The following is a 19445-nucleotide window of genomic DNA, read 5'->3' as shown; positions in this document are numbered from 1 at the left end:
CATTAAATAGTAACACAATACATGACAATAACGAGGCTACACACAAGGAGTAGCGGTACCGAGTCGATGTGCAGCGGTACGAGGTAGTTGAGGTAATATGTAGATACGGGTTACAGGTGACCAGGCAATCAGGATAGATAAACAGAGTAGCAGCAGCGTATGTGGAGAGTGTGTGTGTGTGTGTGTGTGTGTGTTTGTGTGTGTGTGTGTGTGGCGTCAATATGCATGTGTGTTGTGTGTGTGTGTGTGTGTATGTATGTATGTATGTACTGTATGTGGGTGCGTGTGTAGCCATTTGATTAACTGTTCAACAGTCTTACAGTGCCTTGCAAAAGTATTCATCCCCCTTGGCGTTTTTCCTATTTTGTTGCATTAGAACCTGTAATTTAAATTGATTTTTATTTGGATTTCATGTGACGAACATACACAAAATAGTCCAAATTTGTGAAATGAAATGAAGAAAAAAAACTTGATTCAAAAAATTCAAAAAAATAAATAAAGGAAAAGTGGTGCGTGCATATGTATTCACCCCCTTTGCAATGAAGCCCCTAAATAAGATCTGGTGCAACCAATTACCTTCAGAAGTCACAGAATTAGTTAAATAAAGTCCACCTGTGTGCAATCTAAGTGTCACATGATCTCAGTATATATATACCTGTTCTGAAAGGCCCCAGAGTCTGCAACACCACTAAGCAAGTGACACCATGAAGACCAAGGAGCTCTCCAAACAGGTAAGGGACAAAGTTGTGGAGAAGTACAGATCAGGGTTGGGTTATAAAAAAATATCAGAAACTTTGAACATCCCACGGAGCCCCATTAAATCCACCAGGTAAGGAGGGCATTAATCAAAGAGGCAACAAAGAGACCAAAGATAACCCTGAAGGAGCTGCAAAGCTCCACAGCGGAGATTGGAGTATCTGTCCATAGGACCACTTTAAGCCGTACACTCCACAGAGCTGGGCTTTATGGAAAAGTGGCCAGAAAAAAGCCATTGCTTCAAGAAAAAAATAAGCAAACACGTCTGGTGTTCGCTAAAAGGTATGTGGGAGACTCCCCAAACATATGGAAGAAGGTAAATTGAGCTTTTTGGCCATCAAGGAAAACGCTATGTCTGGCGCAAACCCAACACCTCTCATCACCCCGAGAACACCATCCCCACAGTGAAGCATGGTGGTGGCAGCATCATGCTGTGGGGATGTTTTTCATCGGCAGGGACTGGGAAACACGTTAGAATTGAAGGAATGATGGATGGTGCTAAATACAGGGAAATTCTTGAGGGAAACCTGTTTCAGTCTTCCAGAGATTTGAGACTGGGACGGAGGTTCACCTTCCAGCAGGACAATGACCTTAAGCATACTGATAAAGCAACACTCGAGTGGTTTAAGGGGAAACATTTACATGTCTTGGAATGGCCTAGTCAAAGCCCAGACCTCAATCCAATTGAGAATCTGTGGTATGACTTAAAGATTGCTGTACACCAGCGGAACTCATCCAACCTGAAGGAGCTGGAGCAGTTTTGCCTTGAAGAATGGGCAAAAATCCCAGTGGCTAGACGTGCCAAGCTTATAGAGACATACCCCAAGAGACTTGCAGCTGTAATTGCTGCAAAAGGTGTCTCTACAAAGTATTGACTTTGGGGGGTGAATAGTTATGCATGCTCAAGTTTTCTTGTTTGTTTCACAATAAAACATATTTTGCATCTTCAAATTGGTAGGCATGTTGTGTAAATCAAATGATACAAACCCCCAAAAAATCAATTTTAATTCCAGGTTGTAAGGCAACAAAATAGGAAAAATGCCAAGGGAGTGAATACTTTTGCAAGCCACTGTATGGCTTGGGGGTAGAAGCTGTTCAGGTGCCTTTTGGTCCAAGACTTGGCGCTCCGGTACCTCTTGCCGTGTGGTAGCAGAGAGAACAGTCGATGACTTGGGTGGCTGGGGGTCTTTGACAATTTTCAGGGCCTTCCTCTGACAACGTCTGGTATAGAGGTCCTGGGTGGAAGGGAGCTCAGCCCCAGGGATGTACTGGGCCATCCACACCACCCTCTGCAGTACCTTGCGATTGAGGGCGGTGTAGTTGTCATACCAAGCGGTGATGCAACGAGTCAAGATGCTTTCAAAGGTGCAGCTGTAGAGCTTTTTGAGGCCATGCCAAATCTTTTCAACCTTCTGAGGGAGAAGAGGCGCTGTTGTACCTTCTTCACGATTTTGCTGGTGTGTGTGGACCACGTTAAGTCCTCAGTGATGTGGACCCCGAGGAACTTGAAGCTCTCTACATGCTCTTCTACAGCCCCTTCAATGTGGATTGGGGCATGCTCGCCCCTTCCGTTTCCTGTAGTTCACAATCAGCTCCTTTGTCTTGCTGATGTTGATTGAGGGGATGTTGTCCTGGCACCACACTGCCAGGTCTCTGACCTCCTCCCTGTAGGCTTTCATCGTCGTCTGTGATCAGACCTACCACCGTCGTGACGTCAGCAAACTTGATGATGGTGTTGGAGTCGTGCATGGCCACACAGTCGTGGTTGAACAGGGAGTACAGGAGGGGACTAAGCACACACCCCTGAGGGACCCCTGTGTTGATGGCAAGCGTTGCAGATGTGTTGTTAGCTACCCTCACCACCTGGGGGCGGCATGACAGAAAGTCCAGGATCCAGTTGCAGAGGGAGTTGTTCAGTCCCAGGGTCCCTAGCTAGGTGATGAGCTTGGAGGGCACTATGGTGTTGAACGCTGAGCTGTAGTCAATGAACAGCATTCTCACATAGGTATTCCTCTTGTCCAGGTGGAAGAGAGCAGTGTGGAGTGCAATAAAGGATGCATTATCTGGTTACCTTTGAGTTCTTAGGAACAGGGACAATGGTGGTCTGCTTGAAACATGTTGGGAATACAGGCTGGGACAAGGAGTACGTGAAAATGTGCGTGAAGACACTTGCCATATGGTGTGTGCATGCTCTGAGAACGCGCCCTGGTTTACCTGTTTAAAAGTCTTACTCACATCATCCACGGAGAGCAAGATCACGCAGTTGTCCGGGACAGCAGTGGCTTTGATGCCTGGCTCAGTGTTGTTTGCCTCGACACAAGCATAAAAGGCATTTAGCTTGTCTAGGAGGTTTGCGTCACTGGGAAACTCACAGCTGGGTTTCCCTTTGTAATCCGTAATAGTCTGCAAACTTTGCCACATCCAATGAGCGACAGAGACGGTGTAGTAGGATTCTATCTTTGTTCTATATTTACCTCATGTTTCATTGGAGGTCGTAGCAGGCTTTCTTGTAAGCTTCCATGTCTGTGTCCTGTTTCTTGACAGCGGTAGCTCTAGCTTTTAGCCTGGCACAAATACTACCTGTAATCCATAGCTTTGGTTAGGGTATGTAAGTACTGTCACTGTGTGGACAATGTCATCGATGCACTTATTCATGAAACCCGACTGATGTGGTAAGCTCCTCAATGTTATTGGATGAATCCCTGAACATATTCCAGTCTGTGCTAGCGAAGCAGTCTTGTAGCTTAGCGTCAGCTTCGTCGGACCACTTCCGTACTGAGTGTGTCACTGGTACTTCCTGTTTGAATTTTTTCTCATAAACTGGAAGCTAGAGGATGGAGTCATGGTCTGATTTGACGAAGGGAGGGTGAAGGAGGGCCTTGTATGCATTTCTGTGGGTAAAGTAAAAGTGGTCCAGACTGTTAGTGCCTCTTGTGACGTAGGAGACATGTTGGTAAAACGCATTTCAGTCTCCCCGTGTTAAAGTCTCCGCCCACTTGAAACGCTGCCTCTGGGTGAGTGTTTTCTTGTTTGTTTATGGCCCTGTACAGCTTGTTGAGCTCCTGCTTAATGTGATAGATAAAAAAGGTCTGCAATTTAACAAGTATTCTAGTTCAGGTGAGCAAAAGCTCGAGACTTCCTTCACACTTGAAGCAGTGCACCAGTTGTTGTTAACAAAGAGGCACGCCCCTCCCCCTTTGGACTTGCCCGTGTCCACTGTCCGGTCTCAACAAAGCATGGAGGAACCCTTGAGTATTATGTCCATATCGCCCGCAAGCCAGGTTTCTGAAAATAATATTACAGCTTTTTACTTCCTGTTGGTAGGAAACTCTCGAACAGAGCTCATCCATCTTATTCTCAAGTGACTGGACATTTGCCAATAAAATGGAGGGGAGTGCCGGACGATAGTCTAACAAGGACTCCATCCCTCCTCCCTCGTCTTCACTTGGGGAGCCCGAACAATGAAGTAGGGTCCAGTGTAAACAAGGGAACAGCTGACCACAGCTAAACTTTGTGAACCCTGGTCTGGAAGGGAGAGGCTAGCTGAAGCTAGCTGATATCTGGATATTTGTATTCAGGCGGAGCAGCAGAGTGGGTGGTGGGGCAGGGGGATGGGAAGTGGCACAGAGGAGCAGTGGTCCCCTCCTGAGGAATTCTGGGTAATTGTACCACCCTGTGATTCTTCAGCAGATGCATACAGTCCCTCGACCCACACACATACACACACATACACACACACACACACACAAACACACTCCCCTGGGGGTTAGAGAGATGATCAATTCTCAGTTTACAGAAAGACAGTGGGGAGGAAGGATGACAACATGTTTTCTTCAAAGTCTCCAGACAGACTCTCCACTGTCTATTCTATTCTAAGGCGGCAGGTAGCTTAGTGGTTAAGAGCGTTGTGCCAGTAACCGAAAGGTCGCTGGTTCTAATCCCCGAGCCCACTAGGTGAAAAATCTGTCGATGTGCCCTCGAGCAAGGCACTTAACCCTAATTGCTCCTGTAAGTCGCTCTGGATAAGAGCGTCTGCTAAATGACCAATTATTATATTATTTATTCTGTTGCATTGTTACTGGAGTCGTGAAGAACGTCAACAGGGACGGACTGGGACCAGAAATAGTTTTTCTAACGTACCAGCCCATGTTTACATTGAGGACCCTATTGTTAGCCAAATAATTATAATTTTGCTCAAAACACCCAAAATAAAACAAAACAAAAAAACAGGGCTAAAGATTTATTTTTATTTATTTTAATTAGTACATCCGCTGTTATTATATTATTGTTTCACTATTTTTCTAATTTATTGTGTTTTTTTTATCTTTCACACCTTTTTCTGTTTTTATTTGTTAACAACTTTGAAATGCAATTCCTGTTAAGAAACGTGCTCTATAAATAAAGTTAATTTGAAGATGGACCAAACCGTTCTTGAAATGTAAAGACAGATTTATAAAGAAGGGAATTTCAATCTCAGTGGGACTGGGATCCCATGTAAAGATCAGAATATGTCAATTAACTCTCTTTTTTAAAAATGTGAACAGGAGTATGAGTAATTCCTATGTGAAATCCTTTTTTTACTTTTTTTATATTTTTTATTTCACCTTTATTTAACCAGGTAAGCCGGTTGAGAACAAGTTCTTATTTACAACTGCGACCTGGCCAAGATAAAGCAAAACAGTGCGATAAAAACAACAACACAGAGTTACATATGGGGTAAAACAAAACATAAAGTCAAAAATACAACAGAAAATATATATACAGTGTGTGCAAATGTAGTAAGTTATGGAGGTAAGGCAATAAATAGGCCATAGTGCAAAATAGTTACAATTTCGTATAATACTGGAATGCTAGATGTGCAAAAGATGATGTGCAAATAGAGATACTGGGGTGCAAATTAGCAAAATAAATAACAATATGGGGATGAGGTAGTTGAGTGGGCTAATTTCAGAAAGGCTGTGTACAGGTGCAGTGATCGGTAAGGTGCTCTGACAACTGACGCTTAAAGTTAGTGAGGGAGATAAGAGTCTCCAGCTTCAGAGATTTTTGCAGTTCGTTCCAGTCATTGGCAGCAGAGAACTGGAAGGAATGGCGGCCAAAGGAGGTGTTGGCTTTGGGAATGACCAGTGAGATATACCTGCTGGAGCGCAGACTACGGGTAGGTGTTGCTATGGTGACCAGTGAGCTAAGATAAGACGGGGATTTGCCTAGCAGTGATTTATAGATGACCTGGAGCCAGTGGGTTTGGCGACGAATATGTAGTGAGGGCCAGCCATCCATCCGGTCTTGTTCTGTATAACAGCAGTGTGTCTATACTGAACAAAAATATAAACGCAACATGAAACAATGATTTGACTGAGTTAGTTCAAATAAAGGAAATCAGTCAATTTAAATTAATTAATTACGCCCTAATCTATGGATTCACCATGACTGGTGTTACGGATACAGGTATCCGGTGTGTTTTTGTGTGTTTTTCCTCTCCTTCTGCCCTAATCACAGGTGTCCTTTGTGTTCCTGATTGGTGGTCGTTGGGGTGTCCCACCTGTCCTATCCGTTTGTCTGCTGATTGCTGAGGTGGACATTCCTCTGCATTACACCACCTGTTTCTGGTTTTTCACTCACATCACACATCCTATTGTTTTAAAAGCCTCTTGTCCATCCACCCTAGACTTTTAAAGCCACAGGGTTTGTAACAACTGGGAATACAGATATGCATCTGTTTGTCATAGATACCTTAAAAAAAAAGGTAGAGGCGAGGATCAGAAAACCAATCAGTATCTAGTGTGACCACCATTTCTCTCATGTAATGTGACACATCTCCGTCGCATAGAGTTGATTAGGCTGTTGATTGAGGCCTGAGGAATGTTGTCCCACTCCTCTTCAATGGCTGTGCAAAGTTGCTGGATATTGGAGGGAACTAGAACACATTGTTTTACATGTCGATCCAGAGCATCCCAAACATGCTCAATGGGTGACATATCTGGTGAGTATGCAGGCCAGAACTGGGACATTTTCAGCTCCCAGAAATTGTGTACAGATCCTTGCGACATGGGGCCGTGCATTATCATGGTGAAACATGAGGTGATGGCGGCGAATGAATGGCACGACAATGGGCCTCAGGATCTTGTCACAGTATCTCTGTGCATTCAAATTGCCATCGATAAAATGCAATTGGGTTCGTTGTCTGTAGCTTATACCTACCCATACCATAACCCAACCGCCACCATGGGGCACTCCGTTCAAAATGTTGAATCAGCAAACCACTTATCCACACAATGCCATTCACGTGGTCTGCGGTTGTGAGGCCGGTTGGACGTACTGCCAAATTCTATAAAACGACGTTGGAGGCAGTAGAGAAATGAACATTACATTATCTGGCAACAGGTCTGGTAGATATTCCTGCAGTCAGCATGCCAATTGCACGCTCCCTCAAAACTTGAGACATCTGTGGCATAGTGTTATGTGACAAAACTGCACATTTTAGAGTGGCCTTTTATTGTCCCCAGCACAAGGTGCACCTGTGTAATGATCATGCTGTTTAGTCTGCTTCTTCATATGCCACAGCTGTCAGGTGGATGGATTATCTTGGCAAAGGAGAAATGCTCACTAACAGGGATGTAAACAAATGTAAGCACAGAATTTGAGAGAAATAAGCTTTTTGTGCGTATTGAACATTTCTGGGATCTTTTATTTCAGCTCATGAAACATTGGGACTAACACTTTACATGTTTGGGTTATATTTTTGTTCAGTGTATATACCTCTGTGACAGGCTAGAGGACCTGTCAAATCTATTCCTATATGCTAATGGACTATTATTCACAAATGTATTTCTATGAGCTTATCTGCATTCTCTAGCTCTTCTTCCCCATCTCGCTCCACCAATCTTCTCTCTGTCCTCTCCTCTCCTCCCCCATCTCCCTCTCTCTCCTCCCCCATCTCCCTCTCGCTCCACCAATCTTCTCTCTGTCCTCTCCTCTCCTTCCCCATCTCCCTCTCTCTCCTCTCTCCTCCCTCTCTCTCCCTCTCCTCCTTCCTCTCCTCCCTCTCTCTCCCTCTCCTCCTTCCTCTCTCTCTCTGTATCTTTGGAAGATGCTCCATTTGAGGTTTATTTGACCCTATTATTCATCTTTGATATGTAAAAATATAGTGGATCTCAAATGAACAGATTTTATAATTCAGCAGCCAGTACATTTTTTTAAAGACTGCTTGACTGTTTCAAAGCTGCCAGGCTGTTTCAAAGACTGCTTGACTGTTTCAAAGCTGGTTGGTCGTTTCAAAGACTGCTTGACTGTTTCAAAGCTGGTTGGTTGTTTCAAAGACTGCTTGACTGTTTCAAATCTGGTTGGCTGTTTCAAAGACTGCCTGGCTGTTGCAAAGCTGGCTAGCTGTTTCAGAGTTGGTTGGCTATATCAAAGCCATCTCGGTCTGTCTCTCTCTCTGTCTCTCTCTCTGTCTGTCTCTCTGTCTGTCTCTCTCTCTGTCTCTCGGTCTGTTTTTCTGTCTGTGTCTCTCTTTCGCTCTCTCTCTACTTCTCTCTCTCTGTCTCCCTTTCTCTCTCAATCAAAATCTCTCTCTCTCCCTCTCTCTCTCTCTCTCTCTCTCGTCCCCTCATTCATCCCTTTCTCTTTTCAGCGACTGTCGTCTCCTCCAAGTCTGGGGTTATCCCTCTAATCCGGAGTGAGTGACGCAACATAAGCTACCACCTTTAAGTAGTCCCCTGGTCTCCTCTCCTCTCCTCTCCTCTCCTCTCCTCTCCTCTCCTCTCCTCTCCTCTCCTCTCCTCTCCTCTCCTCTCCTCTCCTCTCCTCTCCTCTCCTTTACTTTCCTTTCCCTTCCCTCTCTCATCCTCTCCTCTCCTCTCTCATCCTCTCCCCCTTCTCTCCTCTCTCATCCTCTCCCCCTTCTCTCCCCCTCCATGACTCAGCCCACTTATGAAGTAAGTGGAGCTGTCCTCCTGTCGGTTGACTCATGCAGTCGGTGGGCCGGCGGAAGAGAGAGAGAGATGGTGAGAGAGAGAGAGGGAGAGATGGAGTGAGAGAGAGAGAGATAGGAAGAGAGAGAGTGGGAGTTAAGGGGAGAAAGGAGGAGTTAAGGGGAGGAGTTAAGGGGAGAGAGAATTGACTTTTTATCTTTCTTTAATGATACATCCTAATTTGTTTAAAACACCACAATATTCCCCATGAGAGAGAGAAAGAGAGAGCGAAATAGAGAGAGAGAGAGAGACCACACCAGACCACTGTGCGTTCTTCCTCCACATTCAGTCAGAAGGCACCACCCATCAGACCAGCTTCATCACGCCACACCTAACCCCTCTAAACACCACTGAAGCCTCACAATTCTACGACACTTTATATGACCGGAGACATTAGCAGAATCTTTTTTAATGTGATTGTGGTCTAGGCCGACTCACCTGACACTGACAACAGATCAATAAAAAAACGACCTTGTCTTTAATGCAACCATGTAATCTAGGCCTATGAAAAAGGGGTCCTGGCTAAAAGGGATCCAGCTTTTGTCAAATTAAGCCAACGTTTTTTTTTTTTTTTTTTTTTTTTTGCATATTAGCTAACCCTAACCCTTTTCTTAACCTTAACCTAATTATCCTAACCTGCTGCTGTAACTTCTCCTAATCTGCTATGAAATGTCAAATATCTATCTATGGGAGGAAGCCATAGAGGACTACTGGACCTCGCCAAGGTGCAGGTCTTAATCCCCACGGCAGAAAGTAAGTTCCTGGCATCATGGCACGGGCCGTATGAGGTGATAGAGAAGCTGGGACCCATCAATTACCGCGTACGGCAGCCGGGGAGACGCAAACCCCAACAGATTTACCACGTGAACCGTGTTGAAGAGGAGGCAGGAGAGGACAGCCTTGGCCGTGTTATGGTCGGGACCCAGGACGCCAACGGTACCAGTGGTGGTCCCGAGCAACGGGGACCTCGACCCGGCCCAGAAGCAAACGCTCCGGTGGTTCGTCGATCGGAAACACGGCGGTGTTCTCCGAGAAGCCGGTCCGCACGACACTCATTGAACACCACGTCCTCACCCGGCCCGGGGGAAACAGCACGAAAGAGGCCCAAAGGAAGGCCGTAAAGCAGGAAGTGGAGGCTATGCTGAGGATGGGGGTCATCGAAGAGTTCCACAGCGCAGGGTGCAGCCCCAGCCTGTGCTTCTGTAATGAATTCCGGGGTGTGAACGACATCAGCTTGTTCGACGGCTACCCCATGCCGAGAAGAGACGAGCTCATCGAATGATTGGGAAAGGCCCAGTACATCAGCACCCTCGACCTGACAAAAGGATATTGTCAGGTATTGTTGGCAGCCTCCTCCCGGGAGAAGACGGCGTTTTCGACACCGGATAGCTTATTCCAATACCGGGTTCTCCCGTTCGGTCTCCATGGAGCCCCGCCCACGTTCCAGCGCCTGATGGACAGAGTCCTCAGACCCCACCAACAGTACGCAGCGGCTTATTTGGATGACATCATCATCCACAGCAAAGGTTGGGAAGAGCATCTGATGCGCCTCCAGGCGGTGCTGGACGGGTTGACAGCGAACCCCAAGAAATGCAGGCTAACGTTCGAGGAAGTGGAGTACCTGGGGTATTTGATCGGACGGGGGAACGTCAAGCCCCAGGAGAGGAAGGTCCATGCGGTATGTGACTGGCCCGTTCCACGCACGAAGACACAGGTCAAGTCCATCCTGGGACTGGCAGGACACTACAGCCGGTTTATCCCTAACTTTGCAGCTATAGCTTCCCCCCTCACCGATCTGACCAGGGCCCGCCTCCCGAAAACAGTGAAATGGACGGGCGACACCGAAGCGGCGTTCAGGCGCCTGAAGGAAGCGCTGTGCTCCCATCCGATTCTCTTAACGCCCGATTTCCAGGTACCGATGTTGGTCCAGACGGACGCATGCAACACGGGACTAGAGGCCGTCCTGTCCCAGGTACACGATGGGGAGGACCACCCCATCATGTACATCAGCTGAAAGCTGATACCCAGAGAAAAAATTACTAAATTGTCGAGAAAGTGTGCCTAGCGGTGAAGTGGGAGCTAGACACTCAAGTATTACCTGTTGGGAACGCGCTTCACCCTGGTCACGGACCATGCTCCCCTGGTCTGGATGGCCAGGGACACAAATGATCGGGTCACCAGGTGGTTCTTGTCCCTTCAACGCTTCTCTTTTTCTGTTGCGCAAAGGTCAGGGGCGAAGCATGGGTACGCGGCTGCTTTATCGAGAAGGGAGACATACGCCGCACTGATGACAGCCCCCTCCCCGACAGAGGGCATACAGCAGGTTAGCCTGGTGACAGACGGAGTCACCAGTCTACAACGGCGATGGCTCCCTCTGCTGGACGTGCCAGGTCTCTGCGGGCTCTCCGGCCAAGACTAATTGGGGCTGATTGTGGTTGGTGAGTAATCAAGGAGCTGATTGCTCACCAGCTGGACGAGTCCCATAAAGAAGACGGGCAGCACACAAGAGAGGTTACTCCCGTACGTCGTGCCCAGTACCAGAGATAACGGAGGGAGCTCAGTTTTGTTCCCCACAGGGTACAGCAGGAGCCCAGAGGATCCCGGAGGTCATCTCCTGGAGGAGCCCAGAGGACAGTATCCCGGAGGTCGTCTCCCGGAGGAGAGCTATTCTTTTCTCTTTGTTTATTATTTAAATAAACACCCTTGAAACTGAGCTAATACAATTCTGTCTGATCTTTGTAAATGTCTTGACCAAACCCCCTGGTCTGCCACAACATATTTAGCATAGACAATGTAATTGTTGTGGTAGTCTTAGGCAAACTATCTTCATTATCACATTGGTGCCTCCAAGTGCCACTCATACCTTCTGGGAGAAAAGTATCTGGCATTGAACTTGGTAGTAGTAGTTGTGTGTATGTTTTAAGATAAGAATCCCATCATCTCCTGCTTCCAGACATTTCACCACCTAGATTACAAGGGTTGGATTTGCACTGAACAGTTTCATGTCAGGACAAGGCATGTACAAAATCCAATATAATGATTAGCTTCATACATTGTCTACTGGTATCGTTTTAAAATTGAGAACATACAGCTGAACAATGTAAACAATGTGTGAGTTAAGCTATCCTCTGCTTCAGATGCACAATGTCAAGGGCTGCATTGCAAATGCCCATAAGGCTAATGCCATCATACTGTAGGCCAATGGTTCCCAACTCCGGTCCTCCAGTACCCCCCAACAGTACAGTTTTATTGTAGCCCCGGACAAACACACCTGTTTCAACTTGTCAACTAATCATCAAGCCCTCAATGAGTTGAATCAGGTGTGTTTGTCCCCGGCTACAAGAAAAATGTGTGCTGTTGGGGTTACTGGAGGACTGGAGTTGGGCTGTTGGGGGGACTGGAGTTGGGCTGTTGGGGGTACTGGAGGACTGCAAAATGGGTTCACATGGCTGATATCTGTTCCATCCCAGCAATAGCTAATTAACTAATTAGGTTTGATACATTGAATCAGGTGTGTTAGTGCTGGGCGGGAACAAAAGCCTGCACACCCAGCAGGGTTGGCCTGCTCCAGTTGTAATACGTTTATACGTTGTGTGTGACTTTTAAAATCGTATTTTGGTTCACAAAATGTGCTAACATGTAATCCAAGGATGCAAGTATATAAGGATGTACCCTTATTCTCTTGGGACATTGATTGGGACCTCTTCATCTGCAGACAGGGTTTCACGACTCTCTGTATCTGAGGACAGAAAACATCACAAAGAAACAGGCTGCATTATACTGAAATTAAACAGCCCTGAATATTATATTGCTATCTCTCTCCGTCCTCAGTTTTTCTTACTAGGGACTGGAACTGGAGAATATTTTCGTAACGTCATCCCACAAACATACCTGCACTATCCACACTCTAAAAAGAAAAGGTTCCCTGGAGTATCATTTAGGGGTTCTGCAAATTGAAACTGTGGGGGAACCCCTAGAAATTATTCGAAGAACCATTTAAAAGGTTTCTTCAAAGAACCCCCATTTAATGGATCCTCAAAGAACCTTTTGAATAACCTTTTGGGGTAAATATTTTAACACACCCCCTCTCCCCTATTATTATTAATAATACGCATAACAACAACAACAATAACAACAATATTTTAGTTCTCAGTGTTTATTAGGATTTTAGTGGCAAAGCAGAATAAAAAAATCAAAATATGAGGTAAACTCCCAGCAGAGCCCCAAGTCCAATGGGTATATCCTCTGGCATGTTGATGTTAATGTATGCTTTTGCATGGTGATGAGTACACGTCCTGGTAATCCATCTGGCCCTGCTGCCTTGTGAATGTTGACCTGTTTAAAGGTCTTACTCACATCGGCTACGGAGAGCGTGATCACACAGTCACCCGGAACAGCTCTCATGCATGCTTCAGTGTTGCTTGCCTCGAAGCGAGCATAGAAGTAATTTAGCTAATCTGGTTGGCTCATGTAACTGGGCAGCTTGCAGCTGTGCTTCCCTTTGTAGTCTGTAATAGTTTTCAAGCCCTGCCACATCCGACGAGCATCAGAGCCGGTGTAGTACGATTCAATCTTAGTCCTGTATTGACTCTTTGCCTGTTTGATGGTTCGTCGGAGGGCATAGCGGGATTTCTTATAACCTTCCGGGTTAGAGTCCCGCTCCTGGAAAGCGGAAGCTCTACCCTTTAGCTCAGTGCGGATGTTGCCTGTAATCCATGGCTTCTGGTTGGGGTATGTACGTACAGTCACTGTGGGGACAACGTCATCGATGCACATTGATGAAGCCAGTGGCTGATGTGGTGTACTCCTCAATGCCATCGGAAGAATCCCGGAACATATTCCAGTCTGTGCTAGCAAAACAGTCCTGTAGCTTAGCATCTGCTACATATGATCACTTTTTCATTGACCGAGTCACTGGTGCTTCCTGCTTTAGTTTTTGCTTGTAAGCAGGAATCAAGAGGATAGAATTATGGTCAGATTTGCCAAATGTAGGGCGAGGGAGAGCTTTGTACACGTCTCTGTGTGTGGAGTAAAGGTGGTCTAGAGTTTTTTTTATTGTATTTATTTTTAATTTTTATATTTAGCAGGCGCTCTTATCCAGAGCGACTTACAGTTAGTTTTTTTTATTTTTATTTTTATTTTTATTATTATTATTTATTTTTTATACTGGCAAACGGGGGGGTTGCACATTTAACATGCTGGTAGAAATGAGGTAAAATAGATTTAGGTTTCCCTGCATTAATGTGCCCGGCCACTAAGAGGGCCGCTTCTGGATGAACATTTTCTTGTTTGCTTATGGCCGTATACAGTTCATTGAGTGCGTCTTAGTGCCAGCATCGGTTTGTGGTGTTAAATAGACAGCTACGAAGAATGTAGATGAAAACTCTCTTGGTAGATAGTGTGCTCTACAGCTTATCAAGAGATACTCTACCTCAGGCGAGCAAAACCTTGAGACTTCCTTAGATATCGTGCACCAGCTTTTGTTTACAAATATACATAGACCGCCACCCCTTGTCTTACAAGAGGCTGCTGTATCCTGCCGATACAGTGTATAACCCGCCAGCTGCATGTTATTCATGTCTTCGTTCAGCCACGACTCGGTGAAACATAAGATATTACAGTTTTTTATGTCCTGTTGGTAGGATATACGTGCCTGTACTTCGTCCACTTTATTATCAAGCGATTGTAAATTGGCCAATAGTATCCATGGCAAAGGCAGATTAGCCACTCGTCGCCAACTCCTTACCAAGCACCCCGATCTCCTGCCGCGATATCTCCTTTTCTTTCTACTGCGAATGACGGGGATGACTCATTAAAGAAAAATTATTCGTCCAATTCAAGGTGAGTAATTGCTATTCTGATGTCCAGACGCTATTTTCGGTCATAAGAGACAATAGCAGCAACATTGTGTACAAAATAAGTTACAAACAATGCGAAAAAACATACAAAATAGCACGTTGGTTAAGAGTTTATAAAACGGCAGCCATCCCCTCCGGCGCCATCATCAATATTAGGATATTGGCATGTGGGTGTTAGGGTTAGGGCATGGGGGTAACAGGGCTGGGGTGTGTGGTAATTGGGTTTAGGTGTCTGGGTAAGTTGTCTGAGGCAGTACTTGACTTGGGCAGGAGCTCACCGGAGCTGAGTCCCGGCACCTCAAATATGTTCTACTGCTTGAGCTCCTGTTCCTCTTATAGAATATTAGTTCAAAATTATTGTGGAGCTCCTGCACCTAAATATAAACAGTACCAGCACCCAAAATGAGTACCGGCACCTATTTTCATAAATTTTATTTATTTAACTAGGCAAGTCAGTTAACAACAAATTGTTATTTACCAAAAGGCAAAAGGCCTCTTGCGGGGACGGGGGCTGGGAATAAACAAAACACACATCACGACAAGAGAGACACCACAACACTACATAAAGAGAGACACCACAACACTACATAAAGAGAGACACCACAACACTACATAAAGAGAGACACCACAACACTACATAAAGAGAGACACCACAACACTACATAAAGAGAGACACCACAACACTACATAACGAGAGACACCACAACACTACATAAAGAGAGACACCACAACACTACATAAAGAGAGACACCACAACACTACATAAAGAGACACCACAACACTACATAAAGAGAGACACCACAACACTACATAACGAGAGACACCACACCACTACATAAAGAGAGACACCACAACACTACATAAAGAGAGACACCACAACACTACATAAAGAGAGACACCACAACACTACATAAAGAGAGACACCACAACACTACATAAAGAGACACCACAACACTACATAAAGAGAGACACCACAACACTACATAAAGAGAGACACCACAACACTACATAAAGAGAGACCTAAGACAACAACATAGCATGGCAGAAACACATGACAACACAACATGGTAGCAACACCACATGACAACAACATGGTAGCAACACAATATGGCAGCAGCACACCATGGTAGCAGCACAAAACATGGTACAAACATTATTGGGCACAGACAACAGCACAAAGGCAAGAAGGTAGAGACAACAACACATCACGCGAAGCAGCCACAACTGTCAGTAAGAATGTCCAATATTGAGTCTTTGAATGAAGAGATGGAGATAAAACTGTCCAATTTGAGTGTTTTTTGCAGCTTGTTCCAGTCGCTAGCTGCAGCAAACTGAAAAGAGGAGCGACCCAGGGACCTTTATTTTCTACGGGATCGGTGCCCCGGATATGGGACGGTTGAGCATACGTGCGCTAATGTGATTAGCATGACTGTTGTAAGTAACAGAAAACCTTCCAGGACATAGACATGTCTTATATGGGCAGAAAGCTTAAATTCTTGTTAATCTAACTGCACTGTCCAATTTACAGTAGCTATTACAGTGATAAAATACCATGCAGTTGTTTGAGGAGAGTGCACAACAACAAAAAACGTATCACGGCAACTGGTTTGATACATTCACCTCTGAAGGTAAATAATGTACTTACATTCAGTAATCTTGCTCTGATTTGTCATCCTGAAGGTCCCAGAGATAAAATGTAGCATAGTTTTTTTTGATAATATAAATTTTTATATTCAAATGTAGGAACTGGGTTCTATAGTTTGAACCCTTGCTGTCTCTGGCTCCACACCCACCCCGCCCGGCCATCTAGATGTGTGAAAGTTAGTGTATAAGCTAATGATCCATCATGTATGACATTTCTGGGAGTGTGTAAACTTACAATTTGTATTACCATATCATTTTTGTATGTTCTCTACAGTTATGTACTTGAAAATATTTCAATTGACCAATTCGGCACATTTGGGCAGACTTGATACAAAATAGTCCAGTATTGCAATGCATCACTGGATCAATCTGAAACTTTGCACACAAACTACTGCCATCTAGTGGCCAATATCTAAATTGCGCCTAAACTGCAATATTATATTGTGGCCTTTTTCTTGCATTTCAAAGATGATGGAACAAAAATTGTTTTTTGAAAGCACATGTTTTTTTGTTTATATTATCTTTTACCAGATCTAATGTGTTATATTCTCCTACATTCATTTCACATTTCCACAAACGTCAAAGTGTTTCCTTTCAAATGGTATCAAGAATATGCATATCCTTGCTTCAGGTCCTGAGCTACAGGCAGTTAGATTTGGGTATGTTATTTTAGGCAAAAATTGAAAAAGAAGGGTCAAATCCTTAAGAGGTTAACAGAATGTGACTGGCAGAATGGGTATTGTATGTGGAGGATGAGGGCTGCAGTAGGTATCTCAGAAAGGGTGGAGTGAGGCCTAAGAGGGTTTTATAAATAAGCATCAACCAGTGGGTCCCTCGACGGGTATACAGAGATGACCAGTTTACAGAGGAGTATAGAGTGCAGTGATGTGTCCTCTGTAGCTCAGCTGGTAGAGCACGGCGCTTGTAACGCCAAGGTAGTGGGTTCGATCCCCGGGACCACCCATACACCAAATAAAATGTATGCACGCATGACTGTAAGTCGCTTTGGATAAAAGCGTCTGCTAAATGGCATATTAATGTGTCCTATAAGGAGCATTGTTGGCTAATCTGATGGCCGAATGGTAAAGAACATCTAGCCGCTCGAGAGCACCCTTACCTGCCGATCTATAAATTACGTCTCCGTAATCTAGCATGAGTAGGATGGTCATCTGAATCAGGCAGCTGGGTTGAAAGAGGAGCGATTACGATAGAGGAAACCAAGTCTAGATTGAACCTTAGCCTGCAGCTTTGATATGTGCTGAGAGAAGGACAGTGTACCGTCTAGCCGTACTCCCAAGGACTTGTATGAGGTGACTACCTCAAGCTCTAAACCCTCAGAGGTAGTAATCACACCGGTGGGGAGAGGGACATTCTTCTTACCAAACCACATGACCTTTGTTTTTGGAGGTGTTCAGAACAAGGTTAAGGGCAGAGAAAGCTTGTTGGACACTAAAAAAGCTTTGTTGTAGAGCGTTTAACTCAAAATCCGGGGAGGGGCCAGCTGAGTATAACACTCTATAATTTGCATATAAATGGATAAGAGAGCTTCCTACTGCCTGAGCTATGTTGTTGATGTAAATTAAAGAGAGCGTGGGGCCTAGGATCGAGCCTTGGTGTACTCCCTTGGTGACAGGAAGTGGCTGAGAAAACAGATGTTCTGACTTTATACACTGCACTCTTTGAGAGAGGTAGTTAGCAAACCAGGCCAAAGACCCCTCAGAGACACCAATACTCCTTAGCCGGCCCACAAGAATGGAATGGTCTACCGCATCAAAAGCTTTAGCCAAGTCAATAAAAATGGCAGCACAACATTGCTTAGAATCAAGGGCATCTGGTGACATAATTTAGGACCTTTAAGGTTGCAGTGACACATCCATAACCTGAGCGGAAACCAGATTTCATACCAGAAAGAATACTATAGATATCAAGAAAGCCAGTCAGTTGATTATTGACACGACGCACTGTGGCTGCCTTCCAAGCAATGGGAACCTCCCCAGAGAGGAGAGACAGGTTCAAAAGGTCAGAGACAGGCTCGGCGATGATAGGGGCTGCAACCTTAAAGAAGAAAGGATCTAAACTCAGATGTTTTTTGGGGGTCAAGTTTAAAGAGCTCCTTTAGCAGCTCAGACTCAGTGACCGCCTGCAGGGAGAAACTTTGTTGCGGGGCAGGGGAAAAAGAGGGAGGAGCATCGGCGCTAGTCGCATTAGAAGGACTGGGAGATGAGGAAATGTTGGACGGGCAATGAGGCATGGCTGAGTCAAATAGGAATCCTGACTTAATGAAGTGGTGATTAAAGAGCTCAGCCATTTGCTCTTTGTCAGTAACAACCACTTCATCAACATTAAGGGACATGGGCAGCTGTGAGGAGGAGGGTTTATTCTCCAGGTCTTTAACAGTTTTCCAGAACTTCTTGGGGTTAGACGCACAGAGAGAGAACTGCTCCTTAAAGTAACTAACTTTGGCCTTCCGGATAGCCTGAGTGCACTTATTTCTCATTTGCCTGAACGAGAGCCAGTCATCCTGAGTATGCGTGTGCTGAGCCTTTCGCCAAATGGAATTCTTGAGGTGGAGTAACTCTGCCAGATCACGGTCGAACCAGGGACTGAACCTGTTTTTAATTCTCATTTTCTTTATTGGGGCGTGTTTGTTAACAATACCACTGAAAATATCAAAAAAGAAGGTCCAAGCGTCTTCGACAGAGGGGATCAAGCTGATTATATAGCAGTTTACAGAGGCCAGGACATGAAGGAAGGTTTACTCATTAAAGTTTTTTAGCAAGCGTCTATGACAAATCAGGACAGGTCGTTTCACTGAGCAGCCATTACGAACACATTATGATCACTAAGATCATTACAGAAAACACCAGACTGATACCTATCAGGATAATTTGTGAGGATAACATCAAAGAGAGTAGCCTTTTCTGGGTGTTTGGAGTCATACCTTGTAGGATTGGTAATAACCTGAGAAAGATTTAGGGAGTCCCATGCTTTAGGACTTGGTCAGGTAGTTTAAGCATGTCCCAGTTTAGGTCACCTAGCAGGACAAATTCAGACTTAGTGTAAGGGGCCAGGAGAGAGCTTAGGGCAGGTAGGGTACAGGCCGGTGCTGTGTAAGGGGCCAGGAGAGAGGTTAGGGCAGGTAGGGTACAGGCCAGTGCTGTGTAAGGGGCCAGGAGAGAGGTTAGGGCAGGTAGGGTACAGGCCAGTGCTGATG

The sequence above is a fragment of the Coregonus clupeaformis genome, chromosome 12 (assembly GCF_020615455.1).
Source record: "Coregonus clupeaformis isolate EN_2021a chromosome 12, ASM2061545v1, whole genome shotgun sequence".
Taxonomy (NCBI): Eukaryota; Metazoa; Chordata; class Actinopteri; order Salmoniformes; family Salmonidae; genus Coregonus; species Coregonus clupeaformis.
This window is presented reverse-complemented; position numbering follows the sequence as displayed.